Source organism: Sitophilus oryzae, unplaced genomic scaffold (assembly GCF_002938485.1).
Source record: "Sitophilus oryzae breed Bouriz unplaced genomic scaffold, Soryzae_2.0 scaffold_942_pilon_pilon, whole genome shotgun sequence".
Classification (NCBI taxonomy): Eukaryota; Metazoa; Arthropoda; class Insecta; order Coleoptera; family Curculionidae; genus Sitophilus; species Sitophilus oryzae.
This window is the reverse complement of record NW_022147575.1, coordinates 3,267,399-3,280,698: the sequence shown is the minus strand read 5'-3', so window position 1 is coordinate 3,280,698 and position 13,300 is coordinate 3,267,399.

The window sequence follows — 13,300 nt, the reverse complement described above, 5'->3', positions numbered from 1 at the left end:
CATTTCCTGACGTTCGATTGGGTTCATATTTAATTATACTTGCGTATTTTTGATGACATTGCAATATTATGGTATGATGAAGTACATCAAGAGGTACCATAATGTAGTACCATATTACGATACCATTTCCTGGCGTTCGATTGGTCTTAAACTTTGTATACTACGTGTGTTCGGCGACATTGTAATATGATGGCACTTTGATGCATATAAAGTGGTACCTTCTATAGTACCATATTATGATACCACTTCATGACGTTCGATTTTGCTCAGATTTGATTATACTTGCGTAATTTTTTATGACATTGCAATATTATGGTACCATGAATAATATCAAAGGGTACCATAATGTAGTACCACATTACGATACCATTTCCTGGCGTTCGATTGGGCTGAAACTTGGTATACTACGTATCTTCGATGACATTGTAATATGATGGTACTATGGTGCATATAAAGTGGTACCTACCTATAGTACCATATTACGATACCATTTTCTGGCGTTCGACTATGCTTAAATTTGGTATATTACGCATCTTCGGTGACAATGCAATATTATGAAGTATATCGGGTGGTACCATAATATAGTACAATATTATTATATCATTTCCTGGAGTTCGACTGGGTCAAAATTTGGTATACTTGTGTTTCTTTATAAAGATTAGTTTAATTATTAATAATTTTAACTAATTTTACGAATTTTAATTTATTGTACGATGCCGTGACAGCAACTTTTATGCCGAACTAATATATTATTAATTGTACCTGTGTAACTTTTTAAAATCTACCTAGGTCTATATAAATAACATGGCAAACAGAAGAAATTTATTATTATAGTATTTTTTTAGTCAATTAACATTTTTTATACTGCATTTTAATGAATTATTTCCATTATTATTATTATTCCATTATCCAGCGGCGGCTGCGTACCTTCTACGATAATTCGCAACCGAGCCCGAGTGCCGGCCGGCGAGGGCCATTGTGCAAAATTTTTTATAGGCCGACTGTCATTTTAGCCGCTTTACAATTCAAATTCGGAAAATTATTTCGATCGTTAAAATCGCTCGGGAGTTGACCGACTGTCGACTGTCGTCGTTTTGGTCGGTAGATTTTTCAGAATAACACAATAATAAATATTATATTATGTAATAAAACGTTTTTTGTCTACTTAATATACTGAGTGACAAAAATCATTACCAAAATTAAAAATGCAACAGTATGGTGAGAAAAAAATATATTATGACTATACCAGGTGCGTCTCAAAAGTGGTTCACCCTATAAGTTTTTTATTATTTTAGATAAAAAAACGAGATTTGGCGTGTTAGTATATAACATAAATTAGAATTGATTGACCTATTCAATGTTTTTGGTCACTTCCTGTTTTACCGAAAATGACTACAGATTTTTACTTTTAAATGGCACCCTCGGTATATTTTTACTATCTTCGATAAAAAATTATACTCTTAATAGAATGACATATTATATGTCAACTTTTGACATTTTTGTTTTAAAAGAATTGTAATTTAAATTTCAATCTAGAGTGCCATGGTTGAGTTAAAAACACTAATTTTTAATCAAGGAGCCTTGGAAAATAGATTTGATAGTCTAATATTTTTTGTGGCTTACTCTGGCTGGTTAAAAGATGCCCAAATCTTATTTTTAATCGTATCTCAATTTCTTCGAACGGGGGCTCATTAGAATATATGGAAAAAGCATTTTTTTAGAATAATTTGGAACCACACACTTGGATTTCGACTCAAATTGTCGTTATAAACCGCATGTTACAATTTCGAATAAACTATATGCGAAAATGTCAAAAGTTGACATATGATGTGTCATTTTCTATTGAATAAAAAAATATACCGAGGATGCTATTCTTGATAATTGACAAATAAATTGTATTTTCTGCCATTATTTGGATGTCGTCTGTCTGCATCATTCTTGACTCGATGAGCAGATTTTAAATCGTTTGTTGTAAAATTTGTACATTTATATTGTTGTTTTTTTTTCTTAATTATTAGCGTTGGTTGAAAAAATTGAGATATATATATATATATATATATATATATATATATATATATATATATATATATATATATATATATATATATATATATATATATATATATATATATATATATATATATATATATATATATATAGATACACAACCTAATGGGCGAATTCGTGCCAAGGCTGATTTAATTTCCCCTTATGTCCCTTTATGTCTCAAGTGCTGTACGGTGGTGACGCCAATCGTTCTGCAGCAAACGCATAAAAGTCTTATTTTCTCTAATTCGGCCAGCGAAGGCATATCGAAGACGGTGTGGATCTGAAAGCGGCAGTGTTGCCATAATAAAATGTGTAATATCTGTAACACGATTGGCGAAAATATCTTTGGATTGAAAATCTGCGTTTATGTATTGAAAATTTATTCGTGTCAAACATAGAATAAACAACAAAATTTTTTTTTTAGTTTTAAGGTACTGAATATGTCGTATGATCGAAAAAGTCGTTTAGTTGGCTTGGAAATGACGATTATTGACATTTACCATAATATTTTACATATGAGATAACAGCGATCTTCATTTCCAAGCCCACTCTGACGCTATTCTTTGTTTAATTATATAATATTATATTAAATTGTTTAATGATAAAAATCCGTATTATTAACATACTGTACCCAAAATCTAAACGGATTAATAATCTAAATATTAAATAAAACCTACCGATTAATCAGTAGTTCTGGCAACACTGTCTCCGGCAACCACTCACTCTGTTGACTGAAAGCAGAACTACTGTACAGTATTCTTTATCTGCGCGCAGCGGCGCAGAGCTAAACTAAATCTCGGACAGGCTGACGCCAGCTACATCACGAACAGGTTTTGTGCGACAAAATTGCCCATAAGGTTGCGAATCTTCTTATTTCTTCAGTTAACGTATAACCCCTTGTAGTGGGTTTAATACATAAGAAGAAATAATTCTTCTTCTGTTTTTTAGGTCACCGTCTTCTTACGAAACTTTGTGATCCAACTGCATCTTTGAAAAGTCCAGGCCAAATCCCCGGACTAAAATACGAGTGTTTTGGTATGTGACAGACCAAGTCCGCAGGCCAAATCTTTTGGTGTGTGTTGGTGTTCTTCCGAACCAGCGACGCAGATCTTTAAGCCAGGAGTTCTTCACTGAGTGAAAAAACGTTGTAAAATAAAAAAGAAATGCTAATGAATAAAATAAAATCAAACATATTTTGGCCTCATTAATGGTCATAATTGAATAATTGAATTAATACGACATCTATTGATTTTATACTCGTACATATTAAACATACACGATCATTGTCATTGTTAGTGGTATACCAGATTTAGAATAAAAATGCCGCCTATTTGATTTAAAGAAATATATATTTGTTTATTAGTGTTTTCCTTTTGTTTTTCAAATACATTCCTTTTATTTCAAGCCTTTCTCTTTATACCGTATGATCGAGAAAAAACGGCGTCAGCGATGGCTATGAAATAAAGATCGCTGTCTGGACGCCGTTTTTTTTTCGATCATACGGTACTTTGAAGTGTAATGCTTAATGATTTATTAATATGTCACTTTGTTTAAAACTTGAGTCGATTTTAATCAAAAAAATAAATATGAAATGTATTAGTAAAATAACTTTATTTCCGAATTAATCTTTTGGTCATGAGTAGGTATATACAATTGTATTGAATGTCTTAAAAATCCGAAATTAAAAAATAATAGATACAAGGGATCCCGGTGAATTTTGTCTAGTGACGAATGGTTTTTGTAATGTCCTGGAATTGATCTGCCTTTATTAGATTCCTTTAAAGGTGACAGTCTTCGGTCCATCTTAAAACTGGAGTTAACCTGAAACAGACAACTTTTCTATACAAAGTATACAGGATTTGCAGGTTGTCTAAATCGTATAATTACAAAAACAGTATTTTTTAGGTTCCTAACGCCACTATAGATGACTAACCGCGCTATGTTGAATTTAAAAAAGTGGGGTCCTTAAATATCTCGAAAGACTCGAAAGTCAATAACTCCTTTAGCGAAAAAATATTGTAGTTGTGTAATACATTAAATTTTCCACCCTGTACAAATTTCTGTTCTGTGCAGGGTGAGTAACCGATAAAGTCCATTATCTCATTTGTTTGGAGGTTTACAAATAAATTTTAAATACAAAAGTTATAGAGAAGGTTAAGATTAAGATACACATTTTACAATTATTGTAGAATATACTGTAATGTTCAACAATATATTTTTTTACCTTTTATATTGGTACGAGCTGTAGTAAGTTCAACTTTTTTAACAATTTTGCTAGCTTTACTTCGTATTCCTCTATATCTGAATTCTCATCATCTAGCGAAACATTACTTTGCAAATTTGAATTATTGTTGAATTCGTCCAGAGTTAAATTCAAAATCACAATGCCCTCTCTCGTCCCGGCATCATTTTCATCACTTTTAAAGAAAAATTCACAGTCCTTTACAAAGATGCAACCGGGGAGGCATTGAAAATGATGAATAAAAACGTAAAAATATGATTAGTGTTAATATGAGTGTATTACATACATATGTTTAAATAACGAACTTAACAAAAAACAACAGATTTAAAGACTCACTGAAAAAGTAGTAATGTTAACATTAAATAAAATATTATCAATAATAATTATGCGATCGCACCTATCCGTAAAACAAACAAGCAAAAAAACAAAATAACATATAAAACATCAGGTTAACATGATGACAGATCATGATCGATGACTAAATAAAGAATTCTTACGAAAAGTTACACTCTTTACGATATAATTTTTAACTGTTAAAGGCAAACCCCATTTAAAACACAAAACTTTTAATACCTACTACTGTATCTAAAAGACATTTTTTTTAATTACTAAATTCTTAGCCACGCTTCTGTTTTTCTTAGTGCTACAAGTGTCACGTCACAGGATTAACACGCCCACGTTTGCACCACAAGGCGATGCTGCAGACCACTTAGGTAGACTGATCGTAGAAATTTATGCTTAAACAACTTTTAGTCAATCTACATAAATATTATCAAAAGCTTTTTTCTCTTTTTAAAATGTGTTCAGATTTTGTAAAAACTATAAGTCAAAATCATAAAACTTAAAATTGATATGAGTTTCTTAGTTTTTAACTAATATAGTATGAATTACAAAATTCCTTTTCAATGAAAATTAATCAGTTAAATAAAATAATTTAATAAATTACTAGCTTTTTCCCGCGACTACGTTCGCGTTACACCTTGAATCGTTCATGCATTGATTTAAATGATTTTTTACTTCTTTATAGAGTGCAGAAAACTAATATTAACTAGTTAATAGTGAGCATAGATGTTTTTTTTTATTTTTCATCTTTTTTTTATTTATTAAGAGCACTAATACTCTCTTTATAGGTTATTTTTTATTCTTTGAAGGATAATTGAGGAAGATATATTTCGTTATGATGTCACTAAATAAACCCTTGTATAAAATTTTATACTGTCTGGTTTGTAATGTTATAGTATTGCATTTCGTATAGCAAACTTTCATTCCCCATTCTACTCCCTAAGTGTATAAATTTCTAAAAATTCGCTTTATCTTTTTTGCCAATTTTTATGTGTATAATCCAGAGGTCACCAAGTTTATATAAATTTTACTAACTTTACCCATTTGGTTGATGAATTTCAAAAAATTTCTTCTAATTCTTTTTGTAGGATTTCAATTCTTTCTAAACCAAATAGTAAGGAATTTTTCATACAACAATCTGTTCCGACATAATTTTACTCTCTAAGAGCATGAATTTCCTAAAATCTCTTTGTGTAGCTAATTCAAGCTAATATCGTTTAAACGAACCTTTGTGCTAATATTTATGTATCTAAAGCTGGCGGTATGAACTCACTCCTAAAATATCTAAAACTTAAATATATAATCTAACTGACACACCACTTGACCCAATGCAGCAACATAATGACAAATAATTTATTTCTGGAGGTATTGTGTATAGGTGTTTTTTCAGGTATGTTTTAGTATTTAGTCGTTTTACACAAAGAAATAGCCAGTAAGCACTATAAAATACTTCATAACAAATCTACACATATATACTTTCATTTAAAAAAAAGGATCATCAAAAGAGTGGTGAAGTGGTTTCAGGCGGATGGATGCAACAAAAACCTTTGAGCTTTATATATTATGTATGGATTAACTTATTTTTCTAACATATTTTAGCCTCAACAAATGAGAGATAATGGACTTTATCAGTTTTACTCACCTGCAGAACGAGATTTGTACAGGATGGAGAATTTTTTTATAAATATTCAGACTCGCCAATATCGTAGTCCACCGTGTCCAGCCTTGTTTAGCCAAATGATAGGCTTTCGATTCTCTTCAGAGACGCGCGGCGTCGTGACCCTGGCCGATGGAAGTCTTGAAGACGGCTTCTCATCCGCTAGCATAGGAACAAGTTGACTGCGTAGCGTATTGCGTATTAATCGATTCTGACTTTCTTATCTGTCATGTATAACATGTTACGCAAGTTTATTATTTTAATTTCGATTTTAATAGATAAATATGTGAAATGCCACCTGAATATCTTCCGCCATGACATGTTTTTACTTTTTGTTATGGTAAAAGTGATTTGTATAAACTTTATTCAATAACGTATATTTTCCTCCATTTGTGATTTTTTTTTAATTTTTAAGCGAAAATTAAGTATAACATTTTAGGAAAAAGAAACACTGTAATATTTAAAGAGAATAAGAAGAAATCAGTCTTATTTTGAAAAAAAAAGTGACTGAAACTCTTCTATAGAAAGAGTCTTTTTATACTAACCACAATCCGGTGACATACGCGGTCTCACCTGAAACATTACTTATTACTCACATAACTTGGAAGAATATCTACTTTTAATGAAATGAACACTTCAGAAATACACCAGTAAAACATTTATTATTTGAGATTAAAACGAAATGAATAAAATTATAATTGTTAGTAGCTATGTATGTTATAGCTTTTTATAGGCCTGTTTAACGACTTAATAAGTTACCTAGCGAAAAAATCTGTGCGCATTACCTACCACTATTGTTACAGGTTAATTTTTAAAAGAAATATGTTACACAAATTAAAAACGCTAAAATTTTAATGGTATTACTTGTGCATTATTGGCCTTATAATGCAATTAGTTGGAATATATCTTCTTTAAATATAATTACTGACTTTTTTTAACAACTTTTAAAGTTACCTAGAAAAAATCTGTGCACGTACCTACACTATTGTTACAGGTTAATTCGTTAAACAAATGTGTTACATATTATTCGTGGTATTAGTAGTATTATATTGGAATCAGCTTGGCATTAGTGGGCATTATATGAGAAATTTTGGTATTTAATTTGTACTTTGGCATTACTTGGCATTATATGCAGACATTTGTCAGCAGTTTACTCCTTGTAGATACAATCAAAAGTTTTTTAGATAAATTTTGCTTTTATGTCAGATCATTTCTATGAAAATTCCATTAGATTTTTATTAAAGACCTTTGGGTATTAAAACATTGACTAAGTAAGCTTGTCCAATTTTAAATAATTGGGGTTCACGAAATATCCTCCCTAGGAGTGTTTGGGTTAAGGGTGTATAATAAATTAATCCTTGTTTTATAATAAAAACCATAAAACATTTGTCAGTAAAATAATGCAATGATTTGACATCTCTCCTTTTATAATTAGGTGACTAAAAAATACATTAAAATGATTGAAAAAAAATCTTGTAATTGTTTAGTAATTATTTGTCAATATTAATTAATTGACTTTCTAGTCTATTTTATTTTATGTACAAATATATTATTAAATCTTTTAATCTAAGTACGAGGAATAATTATGTTTTTCCATGTATTCTACGACATATTTATTAATCCGCAGTATCTAACTAGCGACGTCATAAATCTCGGTGCGTGGCTGTTCTATTAGAGACAGCATTGGTCTAATAATTAGAAGTAATAAAACACTTTGTGGGCCCTCTTATATCGTAAGAGGTTACGAAATATACTCCTGGTTACACTCCTTACAGAAAACAGTGTAAGGAGTGCAAATAAATTGTATAATCACTGTTTTTTATAATAAAAACTATAAAAAATTTCTTATTTGTGAGATTAAAAAAACAAAACAATGCATTGGTTAAAATAAGTACATTCAATACATGTATTGTGTTAGACCTTTATATGCCAAGTATATTTTTGTTTAACAAACCAATCAGGAAAAAATCCAAAACCTGCCGTTATAGGAGGTATAAGATGATTAAACTTATATAATGACAACTACTTATCGGATAAAAAATTAATTACTACTGTCAGCTACTGTCTAGGTAGAATATACCTAGAGTACCTACACCTACCTGTGATGTAGGTAGATTAAAGCTTATTTTGACTTTACGTCTCACTTCGGTGTCAGAAGCTGAATTTTTCAGGGATGGAAGTGCAGTACATGATATGGGGACCCTTATTCCGAAAGTAGTACAAAATTAGACCGGGTAAAAGGGCACTATCATCAAAAATCAATATATTAATACCACCGTATAGAGGAAAGAAATACTTATTTTTTGATCCAGTACACAATAAAGCCTTCGTAGGGAGTAATTTTTTATAATTATTTACAAAAAAACATTTCCATTAGCGCTTATGACCAAAAAAAAACTTTAAACATGAATAACTCATTTCAATCATGCGAAAATTTGGTTTAAAAATAGACTTTTTTTAATATAACTTTCATTTAACGAAAAACGAAGGCCTAAATGAAAAAAAGAAACAATTTAAAAGTTTTCTGCTTGGTATGTCTTACTCGAGAGGTATCAAAGCAAACCCCATTTTTTTGCTTTTAAACTAATAAAGATATATCAATAAACAATTAGCGATGTAATGGTTTATGCGCGCGCTGGCCGACTGCCGCCGCTGCGCCGAGATTTCTTATACCCTTGTATATATGACGTCATGGTGTGGCAAATGTAGCATTTTAATTCGATTTGGGCTCCCTTATATAGGATAACAGAAACATTTTCAATGTTAAAACTTTGGTTCTGCCATATTGTTACTAAATTAATATTGACGTTTGATTATTCTAAATAACTACCAAAACAACACCTTACCTGTAAACGATACAATTTTCCTTTTTGTCACTAACAACTGTCATACACAAAAAATACCATTGTACTATTCAAAATAATAGAAAGCGACAAAAATCATATAAAAATGTGTGGCTATATCCCGTCAATCCCGCCAAACACTATCTTTCGATGTTCACCTCGAATGACTTTCTGTTGGAGAGTATTAATCACGTGGCAAAAGCCTACCAGAAATGTATTTAAACTGTTAGCAATTCTTATAGAAATAAAATACTCGCGTGTTTATATTGAAATTATTGTCATTGAAATGTGTTTGATTTCCCACCAGAAGAAATATAAAGTTTGAAGACCATTTAGAGAGAAGTTTCATCAAATAATGTTACCAACCTCTATTGACTCCGTTTTTTTATCATACAACACAGACAAATTCATGCATGCCATTAGAAGATTCTAAATCAGTTCGAACTGCCCCAGGCATTTCTACATAGAAAAATACATTATTTTACGTTATAGGCCTGGCAGAGATTAGATTTTATTTCTCCTCTTTCACAGAAGCCATATTCATAAAAGCGACTTTGCAGTGGGAATGGAGAAAGATCTGCGAGACCGGTCGGTCGTGATGTATTGAACTGTTCGCCGTTAAATATAATGGTCGCGATGATGAAATGATAAGCAGGAGAACGGTTTTTTATATCAATAATCATAAAGGTATAGGCGCATTCGCGTTTTTAGCAGGCTGTATAAAAAGAATTACGGTTTTAATGTTTCGCTATGAATTATAAGCATTGAAAAATGGCATGGGAAATAGCAGGAATATCAGAGACAAATATAGGATTATTTAAACTTAGTGATAACAATCAAAAAAAGATGATAAAATGAAAAAAGGAAAAAAAATTGTTTTAGAAAGTTTGGCGTAGAATTCTGGACACCCTGTATTATTTAAGATTACTATATTTATTAAGGACACCCTGTATTATTTAAGATTACTATATTTATAAGTAAGTACAAACCATCTAAAGTAAATAGGTACCTAATATAGTTTTAATTTCAGGATAGTTTTTGTATTTGTAATATTTTTTGGAAGTTAGAAGTATTAAAAATAAAAGAGCTGGCCCTGAAATCAAAATTATTTACTTTAGATGGTCTGTACTTACTTTACTATAAATATGGTAATCGTAAATCATACAGGATGTTGAAAATTCTACGCCAAACTTCTTAAAATATAAAATAATTTTTCTTCTTTTGTTTAATGGAACATCCTGTATATTATTCTAGTAAAAGATGGAGAGATAAAAAATGAATATTTTTTGTATTTAGATTATTTCAAAATTTTTAACGGTTTTGCAGATATTCGAGGTTTTATATTTCATATGGCATTTTCCACAGTAAATTTTTATTAATTATTTATTTTATATTATGTATGTTTTGGTTTGTTGGTTTATTTTTGTTTATTTTCGTTTTTTTTTCTCGGTACGGTACTAACTACGGTATGTAGAATGAGTAAGAGGGGGGGTTAATCACTGCGACCTTAAAGATCTATTGTGTGCCCCCCTTCCTTGAGTCATCACAAAGTCTATAATCCATCATACCCCTGTTGTAGAGGGGACAGGGTATTTCCCATCCTCATCTGACAACAGTTCTTCCTCCGAGGGTACACACCCTTCCACGGTTGTAGTTTGGCCCTCCGTGCCGCCCTTCAGAGTCGAGGAGCTTGCCTCCGGCTGAGGAACCCGTGAGGTGGAGGTTGGAGGATCTGTCTCCATTTCTCCACCTCTTTAACTTGGTCTCTCCTTAGGCCTGATACCGGTGTTGTCCCGTATCTATATTAAAGGATATGTCCCTCTTTCTCTATTGCCTCCTTTGATTTGAAGTCAATTCCTTTTGTGAGGACCTGACCATGACCCTCATTCGAGCTGATGACTCGCCAACTCAATGCCCTATTACAGTATCTACTAGATTAAGTTCATACTTAATACCTACACAAGAAAATTGTTCGTTAATAAAAAATAAATACGTTCAGCAAGGATTTCCGCGGCGCACTTCGGCACCTTTTTCGTCCTGCCCGATGAGGGATTGGTAGGGACGAGCAATCGGTGTCACATAGGAGGCATTGTAAATGTGCTTACCGTTGATGAAATAATACCCCAAGTAGCATTTTCACGACTTGCGACCACATGTTTACTAAACACAACGTTGGATTAGTTACAAAAAATAGTTAGCTCCCTACCTTGGGTATTAAAATAAATTTAAACGTTTTTATAACGTTGTGCCGACGTTGGACTAGTACTACAGCAAAGTAGGAAGCTTCTGCGACGTCGAATAACATTCTATAGGCTTACAAGAAGACATAGACAGTATCAATCCTCACAAGCTGCCTTCTGTTGCCAAGATATGAATTAGCTCCCTACAGCTTGGGTATTAAAAATAAATTTAAAACGTTTTTTATAACGTTGTGCCGACGATTGGACTAGTACTACAGCCATTCAGGCGGCTTCTGCGACGTCGAATAAACGTAGTATTGCAACCTTTTTAATTAAGATATTATGCTTTACACAATTCGGACAACTTAGAGAAATCGTTGGACAATTTATAGCTGTAGACGTCATGTTATTCAGGCTATTCCATACATTATGCAAACGTCGTCTGTAGCATCATTTGTGCAACTGTTATTTAGAAATCCAAATTGATACGTTGGTAAGTATTTCGATATTTAACCTTTTTAGAAACCTGTATTTAACCATAACCTTCAATGATCTTAAATAATCACTTCAGGAGTTCTGTTCGGTCAGATAGTTCGAAGCTTCACCTGTTTTGTTTTATACAGAAAAAATTATTGCTGTCTTAATTAAAATGGGAATGATAAATTAAAGTACATATATGGTTTAATGCATACAGGATACAGAGACACATATTACCGATAGTTTATCCCATCAGTCCCAGATGAGAATTTGTTTTTAATACTATTAATTGTACTACGGAGCTCATCTAATGCTACGGGCGTGAGGAAAGAAACTGTGTAAATTCTCATTTGCTTTAGGGAGATATGAAAGTGAATCATGGGAAGGAGTTATGGTGTTCACTAAATTTTTAGCCACATTAACAAAGTAAGTGTTTAAATCTTCAGGTGGAATTAAAGACTGTGCCAGATGAAGAAGTCTTATTCTTTAAGTCATTTACAATAGCCAGAAGTCTCCCTTAGCGACATTACCGGCTTTGGCTAGCCTTGCATTATAATAAATGTCCTTGGCAGCTTTCATAGTCTTACGATAAACCTTTCTATAAAGTTTCACGTAATTATGATTAAGACGTGCGTCCGTAATTTCTAGGATGACTAAATGAGGCAATGTTCTTTGCAGATATACGCAAGCCTGTAGTAGACCGAACTGCGACTTTGTTTACTTCCAATAGGCCTAAGAGGAACTACGCCTTCTATGCCAGATTAGACAAAGGTATCCATAAATCTAGTTAAATTTGGAATCGACGTCAGCCGAGAGTGACAACCCACTCTGTTGTTGAATATAGGTGGTGAAAATGAAGAAATTTTCATCCGAAAAAATACGGAAACAATTTGCGCGAGGTATTTAAAATTATTTGGATTTTAGCAAAAACCTTGTCAATATGCCTCATGATCAGAGAAACCTGAGTTTAATTTTACAGGCAACGAATTAGTATTTTTCAAAGACGAAACAACATAGTCTATAATAGAGCCAGTTTTAGTTATTCTAGTTGGTGGGTAACGAGTTACATGAGTATACCAAAAGTGAAAAATAATTGGAGAGACTTTAAACATCCTCACACTTAAATACTTTTTGTTTTGTTTTCCTTCACTGCCATCTGACATAAGTCAATATTCAGATAGCCACACAAAATTAATTTACTTTTTTATAAGTAGGGATTCAAGCAAGCTTAGCAATTTTGACTGAAAATATGTACGTGTCAGCGTCAGGTGTTCTGTAAATACAAATAATATAGGGTCAAAAGCATTATGTCTACAGATTAGTTTCATACCTAATACCTACACAAGAACAACGTTCGTTAATAAAAAAAATACGTTCAGCCAACGTTTCCGCGGCGCACTTTCGGCACCAAAATTATTCCTGCTCGATGAGGGATTGGTACGGACGAGCAATCGGACATCACTGCGGAGACATTATAAATGACACAACGTTACTCGTTGATGAAATAATA